The 20,193-nt window shown below is 41.1% G+C and overlaps 1 protein-coding gene across 10 annotated transcripts in view; it reads right to left on the bottom strand.

Moving 5' to 3' along the window:
- TRERF1 (transcriptional regulating factor 1) overlaps positions 1 to 20,193 on the bottom strand; it is a 101,814-nt gene that overhangs the window by 63,848 nt on the left and 17,773 nt on the right. For 9 of the 10 annotated variants that reach the window (XM_039697984.1, XM_039697988.1, XM_039697983.1 and 6 more), the window contains one exon: positions 9,567 to 9,622. The gene's annotated coding sequence lies outside the window, so the exon portion shown is untranslated. Of the gene's footprint in view, positions 1 to 5,819; positions 5,928 to 9,566; positions 9,623 to 20,193 lie in introns of all 10 variants that reach the window. The other variant, XM_039697987.1, reaches the window with a different exon arrangement.

Raw genomic sequence — 20,193 nt, 5'->3', positions numbered from 1 at the left:
TCCATCAACATCTGGCCATACAGTCATCTTTCTTGTTTTAATAAATGCACTTCAATAATGCAAGAGAATACCTTGTATTAACCACTATCACCTAGGGTTTTGCTGAACAGTGGCCACTGCTACTTTCACTCAGACCTCATGTAATACCAGGTCTCACCAGAAACCAGTGTCAGAGCTTCAAATCATCCTCCAGATGATTCTCAACTACTGATCCTGCTGAATGCTACATTAAACAAGAGTTTTCACCTCCTTTTGTGTGTTAAGTATTCAGAACTACAAATAATTTCAAGACTCTCTCTTCATCAGGGTTATTCAGAGCATGCCATCTTATTCCTTTCATTCCCTCACACCGCATCTGAAAACTGGGGAAGCAAGAACACACCCTCATCTGGCTCTGGCCCTCAAACCAGAACTGAGGAACAACAGCTGCTCCCCGAGTCAGTGACACGTGGAGCACACATTTAAAAATTGCTAAAGATCATACAGACATCCCTGGACAGTTCTCCAACGGTCTCTCTCAGTGGAAATGCCAAGTTTTCTAGGCAGCGTGGGCCATCCAAAAGATCATAAAAGGATAAAGTTACACATCAAGCTGCACAGGTATACCCCAGGCATGTTTTTCAATCAGTAAAAGCTTGCTGGATATCCTTCTGACATGGTGTCAAAACACTCTACTTCCACTGAGCTTTGTTAGTGGGATTGATGGTGTAATGAATTTAACTGCAGAGAATACTTCTAATGAAGACTTCATCATCTACCTCTCTTAAGGCTACTAAAGGGGATGATATTTTAAGCTGCAAGTCAGGAGAAGAAAGCAGAAAGAAAAATAACAGAGATAATTTGTTCTTCCAAGTTGTCTACTCAAGAAATCCAGAGGAAGTTTAAGTGGTACACAGTCATGTCTACTTGTTTCCCTGTCTTTTAACAGCACAGACAGGTAAGGGCCAGAGTGTGCACACTTCTCCTTTGCAGAAGAAATAGCATGCCACCATGAGAATAACAACTAGCAAGGCACAGGATCAAAGTGACAACACTAGTATACATTGGAGGTAAAATTCATCTGAGCCTGTAACAGACAGACCAAACAGAGCATTCCCTGAGCAGCAGAAGATGGCTTTGGTCCCATCACTCAAATCCCCACAGCCTTCCCACTCTGCCCCAAGGCCACCGAGTCACTCCACAGTGAGATGCCCAAAATGAGGCTGTGTACAACATCTCTGTGGAAGTAAAAGTCTTGACCTTTTTAATCTCCACGAGGTGTGTCCAAATACTACAGTCACAGGCAACTGTTGAAATAAATCATGAAAGGAGTATACTGTTAAGGCTCACTATTTGAAAGCAAAAGGCCAATAAAGTACAAAAGCAATGAGCCTACTTTCCTCCTGATAAAATGGAGGAGGAAAAACAGACCCAACCCTGCTGGCACACTTTGCAGTCAAATTCCTTTTGACAATTTATGAAATTTTTTTCTTCCTCCTGTTTAACAAAATTACTTCAGCAGCATAAAAGTTGGCAGCGTAGCTATCTGAGAAGAAAGTTGCTCCATTCCTTATTGGTAAGCAGCGCACACACACACACAAAAGCCCACACCCACAGGAAATTGAGAGCTATTCATTTAGTTTTAGCCAAGTCTTTGTGAGACTGTACCTTTTGACTATTAGCTGATGGTAAATGTGCAACTGTCTGGTACTTAATCTCATATAAAAACTAGACCAAAAAACCCTATCAATATTAAATTTAACCTTCAAAAAAGAACACAAGTGGTATGAATGCAATTGTCTGGAAAAATGCTACTTAGCAAAAACAAAACAACTACTCCCCCACATACATGCAATATTTAAAAGAAAGAATTCAAAGCTGTAATTATGTTCACACAAACCTAAACTGCAGAGTACAAGAAGTTCAATGATACAAAATCCTGTGTTATTTGTAATGACACCATGTACCTCCTCTTGTATTTTTTTCTTGGTATTTTGGGGGCATAATGGGATGCTGTCCATTGCCATTACCAGCGATCAGAAGGAAAATATAAAACCCATTCTTGCCATCTGTACAGAACATGAAACATGGAACAATGGTAAGCAAAACACTAGTAAGGTTACTTTGTGGTAAAGTATACTTTTAGCTCGGTATAGTTTGTCAGAGCAGCAGCTGGTTTTAATACAACCACAACACAAAATTACCAATTTCTAGGAATTAAAAAAAAAATAAAAAAAATAGAGAACTCTGAGAGATACCTTTGGGGAACTGCATTTGGGAAGGCATCAATCCTGTAAAAATTACTAGAGGTTACAGCAGAGACCATCTAGACATTAAATTTCCTGCACAAATCTGCAGCTAAGCAAGGAAGCGTAACCTCTGGATGGATAAGAGCATTATTTGTATAAGGCAAGGCAGGGAGGGAAAGCGATATCTAAAAAACAGTAACAACAAGGACAACATGCATTTCTGGTCTATTCACTTTGGAAAAGAAACTACCACAAGAACAGTGAAATATTCAGAGAATACATCTTATATAAAGAGTTTAAACAGTCTGCATATTTGGCTTATCCAAGAGGATAATGGCTATCAGTGACTTACCAACAAAATGGCTAAATGTCTCTGCCAAAATTTACTCAGAAGATAAAGAACACATTAGCCAAAGCTAGGCCCCCAAAAGATGCTTCTGGTCAGATGAAATGGTTTGGAAGAATTCAGAATTAATCTTCTCTGTCTGACTGTACATAATTACAGTTGATTGATATGATGCGTAGTATGCTCAGAAACTCATTGACAGCAAGCTTGCTAAATGCAGTTTCTCCAAGAAGCACTTTCTATCTTATCCAGCTGACTAAAATCTTGTGCAATTCCTTTGGCATTTACACCTTTCCCACAGCATCAGTGCTATCCATTCACAAGCACAGACCTCTGCATTCAGTTAATTCCAACAAGTATGGCTCTTGGAGCACAACTCTTCAGAAGCACCTGCTGCTCCCTACACACCGTTAGAATATTCAAAAAAAGGTTCATTTGTCTTCAAAGCGCTCCAAGGCCTCAGTTCAGGGTATTCAAGGCATTTGCCAGAGCTCCAGGACAGACAGCCATCTACTGTTCTGCTGCTCTACCTGATGTTAATTGCTGCTGAAGATGCAAATTTTTGTGTGGATAAACGAGGCACATGAAGTGACTTCCAAGTATGGAAATGGCACGTTTGAAAAACAAAGTTTATGATATCCATCTATGTCTCTCTCCATTTTTGAACTGATATTAACTTGTATTTAACAAAAGCACTATGCATTATACCACATCCAGGTACTATATTACATCTCTCCATGGATAAAGAGAAACAAAAATAGGACAGGCATTTATAGTCAGGAAAGGACATCTCTGTAAGGTAGCACCAGAAGTTATGGACTCACTATGGAAATCACTGAGTGAGAATTCAGGATCTGCTCTAGCAGGACAGGATGAACAGACACCAGATACTCATTTTGGGTACAGAAGCCTTTGTACTTCCAAGACTACCTTTTCTAAAACTAAAGCCCATTCCTTGGGCTTTATGAAGCCCACAAGTCACCAGAGCCCTGGCTACTGTCTGAGCATCAGCAGGGCCACCAGAGAATCAAGAGAGTCCCACCCTGTGTGCTTGGCTGCAGAAAGGCACCCAGCAGGAGCACTGAGAGCTGCCTGCTCCTTACAGCCCACCACTCCAGTGGGTGGAATAGGGAGAACTCTTAGCCCCTTCAGCACATCCTCTCCTCCACCTGGAGCAAAAGTTACCACCTGCAGCTGGAGGTCACTCATGAATTCAGACAACACATTTTTTGTGGGAGATTAACAGCAAACTAGCTTTTGGTGTTCTCTCAGCTCTGTCTGGGTACCTTAACTAATACTTTCATTTAAATATCTAGGGGGTGGTTAAGTTAGATTTAATTTCCTATGTGAATTTTGCAATTTTTCATTCAGCCACTCCCCCAAATAATATTTTTAGACTTGTTTATTTTATATATATTTTTTAAAGCCAGCAAGTTACTAGCATGTCTAAAGTTGGCAGCCAACTCTGAGCTTGGAAACTGTACAACCTTCACACAGAATGGGTTTCGGAGATAAAAGCAGAACATTTCTGTATCTCACTACACCAGTAGCAAACCCTTAACCTCACTGCTAGGAGCCTCAACTCAAATTTTCCTTTTAACTCTATCTGCCACCCTGTCTTTAATTCAGGAAAGGTTTGATATGAATAATGGACAGTCAAGAGGGAGATGCAGAGATAAAGGAAAAGAGGAAGAGAGGGGCCAAGATTCAGAAGACTGGTAGTGGTGGTTGGCACTTGGGTCATCTTCCTGAAGCCACACTTAACAAAAGCAGAGAAGGTTCTCCATATCAAGGGTAAGAATACATGGCAGGACTTCAACATCTGAAGAACCATAATTAATCACTTCAACAGTAAGTATCATCCTCTTTTTACTGAAAGGGGAGCTGACTCAAAGACAACCAAGGGAGTTGCCCAAAACCACACCACCAGTCATTATCAGAGCTGCAGTTGGAAGTTTCTGGCTGGCAGCGCTATTTTCAATCACTGAAATTGGCAGCCAGTTCCAGCCACAGAGCTGGTACCCTGCTCCCCACTCCCCATCTCCCAGCCCCAGTCACAGCACCAACACCCAGGAAGGATGAAAGGAGGGTGTGCCCAGCCAGGCTGGTAGGCTCAGGGATCACCACCATCACTGATGCTCCCATCACCCCACAGTCCTGCTCCAGTGACTGCCCACCCCAAAGGGACAAGTGCAACCCCCAGGAGCTGCCCTGGCACCTCCCTGTAGCCCAGAGCACCCGGGTCAGGAAAATAAACCTAGGGAGAAGCCTAGTGAAGTCTAGAAGGCAGTGCTTCTGGCCAGGTTTAATACCCTGCCCTGGCTCACTGGGTGGAGTGAAAGACAGGCAACAAGCACCCCAGAGACCTCACACCTCAACTACCCCTCCCCTTTGTGCTTTACACACTCCAAGGGGAACTTCACATCAGTTCACTTCTCAAGCAGAAGCTGAAGTGGCTCTTTCCATCTCATCCCTATAGCTTTAATGTCCATTTTACAGTACTGATTCCAGTTTCTTTTAATTGCTTAGTCAAGAGTGCAAAGTTACTTATTTCTTAGAGAGCCAGCCAGCTCACAACAAGGATATTTCAAAGCCAAAGGTAGTCCTTTTTGTAAGGGTAGTTGGAAAAGTATTAAATGGGTGAATTTTCATTCTTAATTTTTACAGAAGCAACACAATTCTTGTAACAAGCAGTTTGGGAAACGTAGTGTGACGGAGATGTGGAGGGGGAAGTGAGTATCCTACATTTACACTAAAAGCAGAACCACAGAAATCTGCTTTTTGTAGCATAATTACTCTTAATTCATATATAAAATTACATCTAGGTCTCTGTTAGCTGTACTCCCCTCATTTCTATATTCTGCCTGATACCTGTCTATACTGAGCTCTCCAGACATTCCTTCCAACTCACTTGATCCTTTGAAGCTGACAGTTATCTACAAATTCAGGCACTGAAGTAATTTATTCTTTTAGAAGTGTTAAGCATTTAAAACTTGCAACATCAGATTGTGCAAATATTCAAATTTTCTGGAAGAAAAAGAAAAGGAAAAAGCATTTACCTTGATGTCTACATTTATGTATATATTCTCCCCCTACACACTCTTATCTAGAGGCTTTTCCTCATGCATGAGATTTCCCATTTTTCTCCTTGTGCTTTCCAGGTACTTTCCACATATAGTGACATAACAGCTAAGTAACACAAGAAAAGAAACTCAAATTACCTGTTACCATTTTATTCAAATTACCTTTCTTATTGTGAAAGTTTTCTTCTGTAGAGACAAAAGTATTCACCAGCAATGTCAAAGGAAATTATTAAAATTCCTCTAGCAGTGATGCAAGAGTTCCGTGCTGACCTGCACTAACACAAGGAGAAACCAGAATTTACCAGTTTGGACAGAAGTAATTCTGGACTTTGCCTCTATTTGGTCTTATCAAAATCAAGCGTTACTCCCAGTAAACAAGACAAACACACCCAAAATGGAAAAAAAAAAACCAACCAAAACCCACACAAACACTTCAACGAGTCACTGTGGTTCTGCATGTGTAAAATCGGGGGTTTCACTGCCAAGACTTATTAGAAAAGAACAACCAGAAAACGTTTGCAAAACAGACTACTATTATGAAGGGCATTAACAGCTATTAATAACAGAATATACATCAACCTACTGCTTTTTAAATAGTCAATATTAATTGGCAACCTAATTTGGAACTGTTAAGAGACCTTGCAGACACCATTTGTCAGGTCTAAGCTAACAGTGGTTGAAAATAGGCCTGATAAGAGTTACTTCCTTGTCATTTCCTTTCAAAAATGACACAATGCTGTTTCAGCGAGCAAAGTAATTTTTATCTCACAAGTGTAACTCTGGAAATAGACTAGACCTTATAGAATGATTTTATATTTATGATCTGAGCTATTGGGCAGACCTCATGCAAAACTGGACTTGCAATTCACAAGGGCTCCGGACTGCTCGGAAGGAAGCAAGATAAAGGCACAGGGAAATATGGGGGAAGGAAAAGAAAATACTGGGTGAGAGGTCTGGCACCTCTCAACATCACTGCAAGCTTGCCAAGTCTCATAATTTCATCACTAGACTTCAGGAATATCAAAAGAGCTATCATTCATTTTTTTAATTCTACCCTGTCATGTAATCAGGAGAACAGATGCCAAAAGCCAGCCATTACCAGGAAGTCACCATGGCTAGCATTAAAACAAGATTATTTCTGCACAGAGTGGACCATCTATTGTTGCTTTAAATGGTATCTAAACCCCTTAAATTGCTATGGCAGCACAAAATGTGGGAGTGCAGCAGACTGACTCGTCCTGAAGAAGAAACAGAAAGGAATGGGTTGGGAAATATCCATGAAAACTAAGCAACCAATGGAAAACATTTATAGGAGGCACAGTCAAGACCTGAGGGCATATTTGGGGCAGAATCCAGATGACTGTATGGAAGGATGAAAACCTAAATGTAAATGCAGAGAGAGAATGCAGAAAGGGAGCAGGAAGTTAAAAAAAAATGAAATAAATGAAGTAACACAGATGATATCTTTAGTAGCTAGGGATGGTTCAAAGAATGAGTGACACTGCAGCCTCGAGAAGGAACATGACCAGGACAGACACTTCTTGCAATACAGGAGGACAAGGAGTGGGACAGTATCACTTCTCCAGCCCAGGCTGCTGGGGAAAGGATAAACAAAGACCTCTTGGAGAAAGGAGAGCAAAACACACCCATTCCTAGCTCAGAATTGAATTTTACACTGAGAAGGTATCACACAAAATGAGGACAGAATATTTCCTTTTAGAGGTGAAAGATGACAACCAGTGGAAAGTGCTACTTCTTCATCACAGAATCTCATTTTAATGCCAATCCAGCTGCTGGGATCTATCTCACAGTTTGCACGTGCCTACAGCTGGCAATAAAGCAGTGGTGAGAGGAAGTGTCATGGAGGTGTCACGGCCTCAAGTTGCAAAGCTTGCTAGAAACAGAGCCTCCTCAGTGGCTGTTTTACAAGACAAGGGGAGAATGAACTTGCACTGGGAGAGACAGTACAACAGCAATCAGCTGCTGTGCTACAAGAGCTGCCCATGCTACAGCACACAGATTTGTCAATATTTACTCCACAGAAGAGAGCAGTACATAAAATTACACAGTGTAATGCATGTACACTGTATAATACGTGAGAATAATGTCTTCAGGGAACACCAGCAGCTGAATGACTGAATTGTTGTCTCATCAAATTGTCCCGTCCCAATTGCTGACGCACACCGAAGTCCCCAGCATTGCTTTGACATCGGACAAACAGACTTCTCAGTGAACTGAATCTGAACATGAACACTTTTACCTGTCCCATTCTAGCTATGCTTCTTTTCAACAAGAGCACACACACGCTGGTGGCAGTGCCACAGTGGGCACCGCTCAGCCCCCAGCCACAGCAGTGCCGCGGGCACGGTGCGACAGCAGTGGTGCAGAGGGGTGCCAGTGCAGCTGGGCTGGGAACTCTAAGAGGTCCTGAAAACAATTTTAATTACCTGTTCTTGGAGGATAGAAGGACTGGTTGGAACACGTGCAAGTGAAGCAGCTTGTTTACATAACAAATGAGGTATGCGAGGTGCTTTGTGTAACAGTGCTGCACACTGCAAGCTCTCTCACCTGGAGAGCTGTGTTTTACTAATTATACACATACAAGACCACCTTCATGTAGAGAGTAAGCCTTTGGATAAAATATTCATAACAAGATCCAACAGCAGCATGAAAGAGGGTCGTTTGAATGGACAAAATGTCTAGTATTTGCAAAAAAAAAAAAAAAGAAAAAAACAGGCAGCCACCAAGTCTTTGATTCTTGCATATACCACACAGTGCCAAGAGCCATTCAAAGTTTTCAGTTCTTGCTTGAGCAGCCACCCTCCAAAAATAAATCCACCTTCCTTGGAAAACAAAACTTATATGAAAAAAGAAAAAAAACCCCAGACAAACAAAAAAAACCTCAAGAGCATCTACAAGAGCTAAATGTCTGAATCCAAGGAAAAAGTCATTTAGTCCTGATCCTCATACAATGGCATCATGCATTTAGCTGTTTCCATGACATTTTCCAACCAAAAGCCAAAAAGAACAATAGGGATTTTTGAGGTCTGTAAAATTGTACAGAACTCAGGAAGAAGGGGGAGACAAAAATGAAACAAACAAGTGATAGAGCTGGATAGCTGCAGTGTGGATTGTACATTGAAAGACAGCGACAATCTCTAGGTAACACTACTTTTGTGCTTGGCTCTTTGTTGTTTGAATGTGGTTCTCCCAACACCTAAAAGTTTTACAGACATTTATTCCTCTCTAAAAGTGGAAACCTCTGAAGTAAAAACCATAAGGAAAAAAAGTATCCACATAAACACTACCTTTTAAAAACGCCATTAGAAGATAAATTTTAAAAGATCAGCAAACTTGCAGTTTCCTCAGCACATTAAGGACAGCAAATATTAATTTCAAACTCAAATCTAGAGCATTTCTAAACATATATACTCTTGTTCTAATAAAAACCAGTCCAAATTTGAGAATACTGCAACAAGAAAAACAAGTTTTAAAGTGTAGAACTTAAAACAGCTCAAAGATCTTTTGAACTTTTATATATCTGGGGTGGGGATGTGGGGGGAGGCAATATCTCAAAACGAAAGAAAAACTTCTCTACATCCTCTGTTACTTGAAAAAAAAAAAGCTCTAAAATAATAGCATGACTATCTTGCTAACCACTGTGCCTGCAAGGGCATCGCTTTTTGTCTTCTGGCCTTTGTACATCAGTTCACCAGGAGAAACAACTGGTCAGAAGCTGTATAGAACAGAGATGCCTTTTGCTCAGAAGCTTAGAGGCAGATTTAACTTAAAAATGATTATCACAATTATTTGCAGGGTTATGCCAGGGAAAAAAATTATCCTCAACGCAAAGTCCATCTAGTGTGACAGCTTTGTGTAGGAACGTGTTTATCTTACCCTCTCTCTTACCTTATCAGACACATCTCCTCGTCCTATTCAAAATACAGCAAGTCATGAAATTCCATCTGCAACAAAAGGAAAAACCCATTAATACCTCCTGATAACCTTACAACAGAAGTCTAATAAGCAGTTCGAGGAAAAAAAAAAAAGTTAAAGTTCTCCTGCCATTCCAGTATAATCTACCCCCAGGCAAGTCGCCATCCCATTTGTGGCAATCTGGGAAGCATGGATAATAAAGGTATTAAAGATGTCGTAACGTGTCCTGTAAGAAACATGCTCTTCCTCCTTTGGCAGGGCTACCAGAGGTGGCCAAAGTGTACAGGTTGTCCTGCAGAGTCATAAGTAAGTCTGCAGCATCCTCTCATTAAATTAAATGAGCATCAAATTACATAATGTGAACAGTTGTAAAATGAGACCAACGGTAATGGCTAGAAATAATCCCAGCAGTGTTAAACATCGTGGAGACAATTTTCCATCAGACTATCAAACCTGGGTAAGCAGCGCTTTTTATCTCCAGGCCAAGAATCTGTCAGCATGCAGCCTCTCTTAAAAAACAGTAAAACATGCAAGAAATGGATGGAACAAAATTCTCATGCTAAAGTTTAAATTATGCCTACCCCAAACAAGTACATTTAATTTCCTAACTCCTTTACAGACCAACCTTTCAAAGCAACCAAGGTGTTTTTATAGCATAAGTAAACATGACATAGTCTGGCATACTTGGGGTCAGATGAAAGAATACCACACACCTAACCAAAAAATTTGCAACCTTAAAATTGTCAATAAAATTTACAGTCTGGATAGGCTCAGGCTTGAACAAACACTTTGCCACAGCACTAGGAAGAAGAGATGACATGACCTGCAATCCAGCCAGTCCATGAGTCACTAGGGCAGAAGAGAGACCTCCCATCTGGCAACCTGAAAAACTCTAAGAGTTTGCCTAGAGTGAAAAGTGTGAATCAAGGACCTAAAAAACCAAACAAACCAATTCCTTCACACTCTTTCAGCCCTTCCAGTGTCCTACCCAGGAAGTCCAGAAGCCTGTTAGTCCAGTGCCAGAGTGGAAAAGGTCAGAAATGTGCAATGGTGAAATGGCACGCAAGAGAATACTATTAAAAAACCAAACAAACAATGCTTAATTTTTCAATCCAGTTATCTGGGGGGGAGATACAGTGGGAATTAAAGCATTTGAAGCGAAGAGCTTTCATGTTTGCCCACCTGTCCTTTAGTGATGCTACTAAAGGTATCCCTGTGCCTAAAGTAAAAAAACAGGTGCACCCTCACTTGGGTTTTTTTCAACACCGAGCAGCTGCAGCCATGATGTCAAGAGACCCAGCAGGAACCCACAGGGGCTCAGTGCCACAGAGAGGTGACATCCTTCACCACACTGCACTGCCATCTCCCCACCAGCAAAATGTAGATGGGTCCCCAGCCAGCATCCAAATTGCCACCTCTGCGGTGCTTCCTTTTTGCACAACGTGCTAAAAAATCATCCTATAAATACCATTTTCTCAGATTATACTGATAATCCTTAATTTTTTTGGCATTACCAGAATAATATGACTACTCATGACACCACTATGGGGGTTTGTTTGGGATTTTTTTTAATTGTTTGGTTAGTTTTTTAGTTTTTTCCTTAGGAAGAAGAGATCTTCTGTCCATACTACAGAAAGACTGAACAAAGAGAGCCACTGACCAAGAGCCCACTACCCTCCTATTCCCCTGCCAACCCAGTAAAATTCCTCAGAGCACAACCTCTTCCTGGCTATTTTCAGAGCAACTGTAGCAATCATACTAGAACAATGGGGAAGTTTGTTTTACTCAAAGAGTAAATGTTTTGCAGCTTCCAATGTAAATATTTTAATTAATGGATTTTTTTAACTCTCTACTGCCTTACTTGTGTTGACATTCACAGAGCTACCAGGACAGAAGCAGCACTCAACTGCTGTAATACAGAGGAGAAGAGAATACAACACAGAAAAATGACACGCTGACTTCAGAAAAAGCACCTTCATAACCAAATCAAAATTCAGTGGGCATTTGCTGGGACAGACTTATTATAAGAATTTAAGAGAAGCAAGTCTGCTCTTGCTCTGTGTCCAGCTAAGGGCCCATATTAGTTCCCACTGGGACTGTGGGTCTATTTTCATAGGCAGCTTGTAGTAAACCACAACCCAGTGTATTTCTGAAACACCATTATGCCAAATGACCCAGCTACAAGGAAAAAGTGACTTATCTTTTTGTGTCAAACATCAATCTGGTGGTTCTTAACCACTCATCACTGAGCATCCACTTCACAAAAATGCTCAGATCTCCTCTTAATAATCCATAAACCAAGTGCTGCAGACTGTCAGCAGGATGGGACTCAGATTCACTCCCTCTAGGCCAGATTGTTTTGGCCACTACAGAAAGTGGCTGCACTGAGATGCCAAGCCATCCTGCACATGCTGCCCTGATGGTTTCTGGATCCAGGAGCACCCCAGGTACAGGCAGCTCCTTCTCTTTCAACAGTGCCTCTCCCCTAAGACACTCTCTTCCTCCTCTGCTCCCAGATACCAGGATAAAGTTCGGATGCACTATCGGCAGATGGCTGGCATTCAAGATTTTTTTTGAAGTTTCTTTTTCAAATGAAGTAGGACACAGATGGTGACGTTCCTGCTTTCCCAAAGCCTGGAACATGAACATAGACCTGTTTGAGCTGGGAAGCTCAAACCCATAGTACGTTTCTGGAGAGCTGCACGAATTACTGCACGGACCAGTTTAGCCGAAAGCAGTCCCACACGTGGCAGTATTTCCTTACCCCTGCTTTTATCTGAATGGGAGGTTTTGTTCTTCTTGTACTGACCTCACCACACTTGATGCCTCTTAGCAACATCCTTCCAGAAGTTCAAACAAGCTCTACAGAAATTCCCTTCCACTGTAAGCAACAGACATGGTAAAATCCTCATTGTACCTTTCAAAAAATTACCACATCTGTACTATTCCACCACCTCACGCAAGGTGCTGGATGCCCACTCATAAGGCTCCCTAGATTCTGCAATTCTCTCAACTGCTGTCCACACTGGCAGCTCCACTGCCTCCAAGCCAGTGGCAGTGGCACTTGGCTTATCACATCCCACTAGGCAGTGGCTAGCACTGCAAATGATGAGAAGAGTCCTACTGCCTTCCCTCCTGCAGGAACTACTAACTGAAGGAGGAGCAAGACCTCCCAACTCCATTCCATCGAGGACAAACCTTCCACAGTGCTACATTAGCAAATGCTGACTATCAACCACTCCCCATTTAGGATGGGGAGCAGCAGGAGAAAGAATACCTGGCTCATATTTGAGAGGGACAAATCTGGCAGCAGCAGGAGATGCTGGGGACAACGAGGCCACTGCTGCTCCTGCACAGGCAGGCTGGTGTCGTGCAGAAGGAAGCAGGGGCAAGCAGATACACCACTCCTCATGGTGTGCACCCACCACAGTACCTGACTCCTAGGTAGGGCAAATGGGCACCAAAGGACAATGGCAGACAGAGCTCCCCTTCAAGCAGCGTCATTCAGAAAGATGTGTTTGCAAAACCCTTCCTTATCCTTCACAACGCCATAAAGTGAAAGTAAAACTCCTCATCTTACATTTGAGTGTTACCAACCACTGCTATGTACTGATACTGCAGACGTTTATACAGTACTTCAGCTTCTACATCAGAAAAAACTTTCCTTAAAAAACACCCAAAGATAAACAAACTGCTCCCCTAATTTCTTTTCCCATATTCCCCATCAGATTTTTTGGCTATACATGCAACATTAAAACAGACAGTAAAGATCAAAGAAGAAAGTATCTCTGCTTGGAACAGACTTCTCAAAGTGTGTCTAAACACACTTTTCATGGAAGACCCAAGTGAGGAGACAGACTTTCCATGAAGCCCTCAATATGCATAGACTCTAGAAAAGAAGATCTCTGAGCAAGCGCGCAACCTAAGGTTTATGCCAGTCCTTCCATCTTCCTCTCTGACCTTTTCTAGGGAAACGCTGCATTTGACTTCCTCATATGCCTATTTAATTAGCAATGTGAAACTTGCACAACCTTACTGGTGTCTCTGTGGTCTTCCCATCAGGGCAATGAGTAGAAACACACCCCAAAGGAGCGGAACATTCGTAAGTCTCCCATGCCCACGGGATGGAAAAGCGAGTGGGGAGAGAACAGATGAATGTTAATCTCTCCTCCTTGCCGCCAGCAGCAGTCTGTGCTCTCCCACGCAGGCAAGAGGGAGGCTGCACAATTTGTTGAGGCCAAACTGTCTGGAAAACTGCAAGGAGAGAAAACTGATGGCAAATTCTCTTCTCTATCTCTTCTTGTACTGTAGGGAAAGTGAAAGTCAGTCAAAGAGTTGCTGATAGAACATGAGACCACAGGGTCTTAAAGGGGCTGCTTTTATGCAAACCGCAGTGCTGGGCTATGCAGAACTCTATCAGTCCAACATATTTGCTGCCTAAAATATTCTGCTCACACACTGCTTGCACTCTGACTTCTTATGGAAAATACTTTCATTGGCAGATTAAAGTTTTTGTCTGATCATAAGAACACAAAAAGGACCTGATACCACTCCATTACAGATGTGAATTCACAAATGTAGGACTTCTCTGCAGCCTACATGATTCCAAACACCTGCTTCCTAACCACGAGTAGATGGCCAATAAGCACATGAAATACTGAGCTTGGAGCAGTTCCACCACAGACACTTCTTTAACTGATCTGTGCCTCAAAGGTGCCTGTCAGCACACAGGGCTGTACATGTGCCAAACGAGAGCATGGGGGAGAAGCTCCAAGAAGGAAACAGAAGTTTGTCTTAGATTAGCACAGCTCACTCAAGTGTAGTGCTATGCTCAGATTTGGTTTTGATTTGCAAACCTTGCTGTCATTGGCTAAGAGGATGTTTCAAGTTTGGTTAAAATAGGCAAGAAACAAAAGCCAAAAAGCTGAAACAACCACACAAATGAAATTAGCCTAGCAGCAGTAGGTACCTTTAAAAACTATGCAAGATGCACATTTCTCAAATCCCGTTTTAAAGCTTACTTTTCCATCTCCCCTTCCAGCTGGATGGGCACCTCCCAGGTCTTCAGCAAAACATATTCAAAAAGCAGAGAGAACAAAAGGAGAGTCTCTCTGCTGCAGCAGTTTGAGACATCATCAGTCACCTCTGACCTTCATTGAGAATCCCTCCCCACCAACCCCAAATCCATACTACAAATGTGTTGCCTGTTGAGATATCTTAGAAATAAGCCAAGCCCAAGACAAACTTGGCTCCAAAGAAATTTCAAATGGCATTCTAGTGAGCTGGTGGCATATTTCCAGTTCCCACTGGTAATTCCAGAATTTAGAGTCCTGGAGTCACCATATTGCCTGGAGACTGTAGATCCTACCCTCAAACACACGTGCTATCATTGCAGACATGGTTTTGATGACTACCTGTCCAGCAGGAACCACTCCAGAGAAACCACTTGCTTACTCTAGCTCACAATAATCATAGTAGCAGAGACATACTACAACCAGATCTTGATCATGGGCAAGGAGAAAGTTCTTTGGGTAATCTAGAGAAGGAATCTGAATCTTAAAGGCAAAACTTCAGTGAAGAACGAGGGGGGAAAAACCCGCTATTTAATGTTAGCATTTATTAATGTTTAGCCTTCAACTGTGGATAAACACAGAAGAATCTCTCTGCTTGTGCACATATTTAAATGACTGTTTACACATGAAGTCCAAAAGGATGTCCTCATTTTATAAATAATTTGATCTGATGACTACATCAGAAAAAAGTGCAACTTAAGGCTACATACAGAGGCAAAATACTTGGCTACTAATGTCTAAACACAGTGGGAAGGGGGGCAAAGACTAAACATCAGAGTCACTAAAACTCAGCAAATGGTTTATAATTGAAGCTAAGTGCATAACATGGTGCACATTCAACATACACCAAACTGCAACTCTCCTTAAACGTATTAAGCTGTCCTTTCCAGTAAGTCATTTAAGTATCCAAGATGAGAGTCTCCTAAATGCAAACACTTCCTTTGCTACTTATACCTGACCACATAAGCCATCCAGCAATGCCTTACTCCTCCTGTGTGAGAAGCACAACACCCCACACAGCACGCTTGGGGAGCCACAGGGCCAGGCAACACACAGCATCAGGAGAAGCTGAGACTTCTCGCACAGAAATGAGGAGAAAAGGTTCTCAGAAGATTTATCTGAACTCAAAGCCTGTGGTTTTGTTTCCCTTTGTCACATGCTCCTGTACGTGCATGGAGATGGCTGTAGTTACATGTGTGTGCACTTTGCTTAAGATCAATCACTCTGCATGTCAGTTCAATGGGGGAAACAATGCACACAAGAAACTCTTTATTACCCTATGAAGAAATACTATTTCCAGGTGAAATTTCCTCTTCAGTTTAGCCAAATGCACAAACTTAGTTTCCAGGTATTTTTCTGAACTGAGAACCTGTAAACAGCACTGTAAGAATACTGTCAGCAGTCTCCAAAGAGGATCAAAGTATTTGCTACCCCAAATTTTTTACAGACTTCCTAAACTGAAAAACGGATGGGATTTTTTTTATGTTCTCTATTTACCGTTGCAAGCCTTAATGCCAGGTCATACTCTACATAAATTGCCTCTTACTTTAAGCTCAAAGCATGCCCTTGTGCAATCAAGGGGCCTGCATGCAGAAGAAGGGAACAGAGGATTAAAAAAAAGGCAGCACACATGTAATTTTGTGGAGCTAATTTTCTGTAACGATTGATATTGTATATAGAGTATCTGATATTCACTATCAGTAAGGAATATCTCACAAGGAAGTACAAATATGTGATTTCAAGAAAAACTACATTTCTGACCAAGGAGCAATGAGGACTGCAAGCATTTTACTTCAGATCAGCAACCACACGTGGTAAGAAAGGCCTGCCAGGATGTGATCCTTAATTATGACTTCATCCTGCACAGCTCCCTTGAAAAAGGATCAGCTGAGACATCTTGCCCAAAGCAGCTTCTACAGAGCACAGCTCAACCAAAGAGAAGACCAGGATGCCAAAAATAACAATAAAAGTTTTCCCCACAAGTAATGAGGTATCCCTTATAATTCAACCCTATAAAACCAGATTTATCAAGTTCTAAATTAGGTTGCAGCAATATTTCATTGCACCATAAATCTTTCTTACACCCTAGTAAAGATGCCTAATAATTTAATATGCCATAATTTTATTTTTTTAATATGGAACTCATCAAAAATTGCCTGAAATAGGCATCTCTTCTACAGTCCATTTTCTACATACGTACAGACTCCAAAATGTAACTGGTTTGTATTTTTTGCAAGGAAAATCGTTTGCAAAATGCATTTACATGTAGACTACCAAAGGTTGTAATTATCTCTCTTGGGCATCTTAGGTAGGTCAGTGAGCATCCTACAAAGGCTTCTGTATTATCTATGATATTCATTCAGCATCATTTTTTTCGAAAGCTATACAACCTCCTTAAAAAATTACACCAGCAAGTAAAATTTTCAGAAGAAAAAGTGGGTTTCCAGAGTCAGAAATTTCCAAAACCTCTTTTTTTTACTTTTTATTAAAAGTTCCACAGTCTTATTTTTGCTGAAATAGATTAGTTCACAAGAATGCTGAATTCCAACTGCCTCATGTACTTCTATTTCAGTGGATAACATGCACCTCACATAATGACTTCAAATAAAAAGAAATAAAAGCGGAAGATATTTAAAGGGGGGGCGTGAGATACTGCCAGTACTTGTTATAAAAATTTCTAATTCCCATTCCCTCCCAACTAATCAGGTCTGTAATAAAAGAAACACTATTTCAAAGCAGTTGCCATGCCAGGACTGTAAAAAGTTAAAAATATGATCACATCAAGTGCTATGAAAAATACACATTTTTCCTCATGAAATAGATATGATGAAAACACCTCTAGAACTTTAAGACTGCTCAAAGTTTGAAAAAACAGTGATGTCATTATTTTCCTTCTGCTTCTGAGAAGTTTACATCCTTGCTTCCTGCTGCCTCACTTTACTTTTCTTAACCCAAGAAACGCAGGACAGGCACCACAGCACTGCAGCGCTGGGAGCACTGGAGACAGTCAGGACAAGTCCATTTTACATGTCACCAAGCCTCCCCTAAGAGCAATTCAATAAAAGTTGCACTTCCAGCAATTCAATAAAAGTTGCACTTCCAGAAGCTAAAATAAAAGGTGAACTGTCCTCTTATTTGCTGTGTCTCTATGAGTACACAGTCTGCCTTTTTGTTTCTTTACCCTGCTCAGTCAAGGGTCACAAGCAGTGTATGGAGAAGTTAATTTGTGGTCCTGATCCTGCAAAAGCCCACGAGGAAAAGGCCCCAGAAAGCAGCTCAATGCAGCAATGAATGCAGCAATGAAGACATGTTTCACTACTCTGCTTATCGCATCATTGCACTGCCTGGCGTGGAGTCTTGATACAGGGCTTAAGTCAAGATAGTGAGTGTCACAACCATTTCACAGCTTGCTGGCAGATCATAGAGACATTTTTAAAGACAGAAGAAATACAGAAAAAAAGTGGGTTGGGCTTTTTTTTGAACTTCACATGCTTTACACTGGGGCAAGGCATTAACAAAAATGTTATTTTAGGTAACTGACTGACTCATTTTTTGCTAAAATTAAAATTTATCAACCAATTCCTAAAGAGCCAGGCAATCTAAAAGCAGTTCCATGCAAAAAAGCTGAGTTCATACTATTCAAGGAACTTCCTAACCTTGATTTTTAGGCTAACATACAGCCAAGCTTGACATTTCTCTCTTGATTTCCACACTGAAACAGCAAGGACTTTATTTTCCCCTTTACTTCATTTACCAAACTGCCGAGTTTTCTGTGCTGCACATTTCCCTCAGGGGTGCTCAGGCTGGGATGCCCCTGGAGAGCGAAGGCTGTCTGTCTGGTGGGCTTCTCAGAGGCTGGGGCAAGGGGGAGGTTGTATTTTCCTTTTTCAAATGCTGGGACTAAGACTGGTAATGGGAAACTGCTTAGTTAACTAATTCTCCCCGTATTCCCAGGAAACTATCTGTCTGAAAAAGATATCTTTTAATTAAAAACAAAACAAAAAAGCCCCTCATTAACCGTCTTGTCTAAGATTAATGCCCAGCAAGTTTTGCCACAGTTTTTAAGAACTGGGTTGGCTCTTCCAGCCAAGGACAAAGTGAGGCCAGACCCTGAGAGCTGTTGGGTTGATACTGATTTGCAAGAACTCCATGAAGCCAAGCAAAATTATTCTGTTTTTATTTATAGCTCCACCAATAAATGCAAAATCTGGTAAAAACGCTTTTCAGATACTGGAACTGTACAAGCCATATAAATTTCCTTCTAGACAATTTCTGACATTTGAATTGCTCAAATAAAGAAAGGAGCCATCTCAATACCTGTTTTTCTAAATTTGCTTCTCAAGCATCTCTGTTAATTCAGTGCATCTACATTTAAAGCTTACGTCTGTTATTCTACTCTGTGCTTTGTATTTTGCAACATCTGTAATTGTTTATATACATAAAACGCATATCAGAATTTGTTTATTTTTAAACAAGTGGCTGTGTAAGTAATACAAATATCTGACCTTGCATTACCAACTCACTAATACTCCAAGCATGAATTTTTATTCACTTAGCACTCTTCTTTAAAACACACACACATATCCCAAAGGAAAAACACACAAGAAAATACAAAATCTTATCCTTTAGAGTAATATTTACTTACTAAGAAAAGTTATTTCCCTTAACTGGAACATTTTTATAGCTGGGAAAACAATTCATAAAGAATTTACTACATTCACATGCTTGTACATCTATTAGTTAAAGTATTTCCCAAGGAAGTTTAACTAACAGTTATGTCTAACATGCACAGTCATTAAATACTGCTGTCCACAAAATACTACAAACAAAACTATTTGTATAAACAACAGAAGAAAGATAACCTGTTTATCACACTGGCTGATTATCTCACCAATCATATTCAGCTTTTATGGCATTCTAAGTGACAGTATAAATCTTTAACAATCACAGCTTTGATCAGTCTTTGTACCTGACAGACTTTGCACCTACTACTTCCAAGGCATTTAGTCTTGATTTTGAAATCAAGGTACACCAATTAAATTAGTCAAATCCTCAACACTTACTAATCCCCTTCCCATCTTCCAACGACCAGAAATACCCAAAAACAACTGAACTCCAACACCTCTTCCCAGAAGTACACTTTCTAGGTTTTCATATACAACAAAAGCTGGAACTTGGCTCAATTTGCTAACTGCATTTTCAAATTAGAAGCCAGGAAATTAGTCATGGTAGGGCAGCATCTCTAGGGGACAGTTTGGTGGCCACCAGCAAGATGCGTGTGGAAGGCTGTGTGAGAGGGCAAGATTGGTATCTACCACTTCCTCCCTTCTAACATAGGCATTAGAAAAGCTGAGAGAGTCCTCCCTCACTTACTGTGGGCTCAACCCCAAGCACAGGGGAGGGACAGTGCAGGTATTCCCACAGCATCTTGAGAAAGGCTAAGATCAACAGACCTGGTGGGAGAAGCTCCTTGAAGCCAAAGACATGTGGTTTTGCCAGTTTGGTTAAATAGTGACTTAACTGTCTCA

Source organism: Passer montanus, unplaced genomic scaffold (genome assembly GCF_014805655.1).
Source record: "Passer montanus isolate IOZ18808 unplaced genomic scaffold, ASM1480565v1 scaffold12, whole genome shotgun sequence".
Taxonomy (NCBI): domain Eukaryota; kingdom Metazoa; phylum Chordata; class Aves; order Passeriformes; family Passeridae; genus Passer; species Passer montanus.
This window is presented reverse-complemented; position numbering and strand designations above follow the sequence as displayed.